Source organism: Ornithorhynchus anatinus, chromosome 3, assembly GCF_004115215.2.
Source record: "Ornithorhynchus anatinus isolate Pmale09 chromosome 3, mOrnAna1.pri.v4, whole genome shotgun sequence".
Lineage (NCBI taxonomy): Eukaryota > Metazoa > Chordata > Mammalia > Monotremata > Ornithorhynchidae > Ornithorhynchus > Ornithorhynchus anatinus.
Window position 1 is genome coordinate 115,211,980 of NC_041730.1, and position 1,583 is coordinate 115,213,562.

Sequence of the window (1,583 nt, forward strand, 5' to 3'; positions counted from 1 at the left end):
ATCAAGGAGGGTGTGGAGAGGGAAACCCAGAATTGTTGTTTATACAATTCCATAGCCCCAGAATTAAGGGATAGCCACTGAACTCTCAAGATGGCAGAAACAAAAAAAAAAATGGAAAAAAAAAACATTTTCCTCCCAGAGGATGGCAGAAGTATTTGAAATTTTATCAAGCAAATTTGTTTAGGTAGAAAATATCAATAGGTTTGGTTACATATATGGATGAGGAGTCAATAAAGAATTATTAGAGGAAAAAATATTGGTATTTGAAAGCTCAGAAAAGGTCAATCGAATATCTGTCCCCCCCAGTAGAGTGTAAGCCATGTGAAGGTAGGGTACGTGCCACTTCTTTGTTTTGTATTTCCCAGCGCATTGTGCACAGTGAGTCATTAAATTTTACTACTATTACTACTAGATTGATTGATTACTACTACTGTGCTCCTATTACTGACATTACTACAAATGTGGGCAATAGTTCCATGAAGAGTTAATGGAGCAAAAGGCTAAAGTGCTAAGATGGAGAAGCAGCATGGTAGAGTGGATAGAGCACGGGGCTGGGCATCAGAAAGTCATGAGTTCTAATCCCAGCTCCACCATCCGTCTGCTGTGTGATCTTGGGTAAGTCACCTCACTTCTCTAGTTACCTTATCTGTAAAATGGGTATCGGAACCGTGAGCCCTACGTGGGACAGGGACTGTGTCCAACCCGATTCGCTTGTATACACCCCAGCACTCAGTTCAGTACCGGGCACATAGTAAGTGCTTAACAAATACCATAATTATTATTACTCATACATTCATAACCGTGCAGATATCAGTGAGAACAATCATCATCATAATAACTGTGGTGTTAAGTTCTTTCAGTGGGCCAGGTGCTCACAATGTACTAAGCACTGGGGTAGATACAAGAAAACCAGATAGAACACAGACCCTGTCCAACATGGGGCTCACAGTCTAAAGGGGAGGGAGAAATCCCCCTATACTTTCAATTTTTGATGTCAACTGTGATTGAACTTGCTTCTTCCAGATCTTAAGTGAAAGTGTGCTTGTAAATTAAGTATTTACAGAGCTGCGCAGGTCTTTCAGACTATTTATGGCACTATTTAGGATATCTCAAAGAAGAAACCAATTTTTGTTTTCTTGATGTGAGTATGGACATTTGTCCCTGTCTATGTCTCTGAAGGGAGGAAAAAGAGAGAAAAAGAGAAAAGAATATCAATATAAGTCTCTGGATTGTTCCCCCTCGCAAGGTGCCACCTGGAGAGTTTCCAGTACTCTACCAGTCTCAACTACGGGAGGGAGTGTCAAGCAGAGGCCTGTCCATTCCATTCCTAGCTTGGGCAGTGGCTAGTGAGTGGAAGGCAGTCTGCTACAAGTCAAAGCTCACCTGTGCTGGGCAGCAGCAGAGCAGGAGAGAGACAAGGGCAGAGACTGAAGTTTACTGTGTGGAAAGAGGCAATGGTAAACCACTTTCATATTTTTACCAAGAAAACTCTCTGGATACACTACCAGAATATTGCAGATGGAAATGGGGCATTCTGGGAAAGATGTATCCATGGTGTTCCTATGGGTCGGAGATGACCCAAC

General features: G+C 42.1%; 1 non-coding gene across 1 annotated transcript; it reads left to right on the top strand.

Annotated features, from left to right (window-relative positions):
• The first annotated feature begins 1,235 nt into the window (after positions 1-1,235).
• On the top strand, positions 1,236-1,373 carry LOC114810955. Its single transcript, XR_003758644.1, has one exon. It is a non-coding gene; the product is annotated as a small nucleolar RNA SNORA7 (small nucleolar RNA).
• The last annotated feature ends 210 nt before the right edge of the window (positions 1,374-1,583 follow it).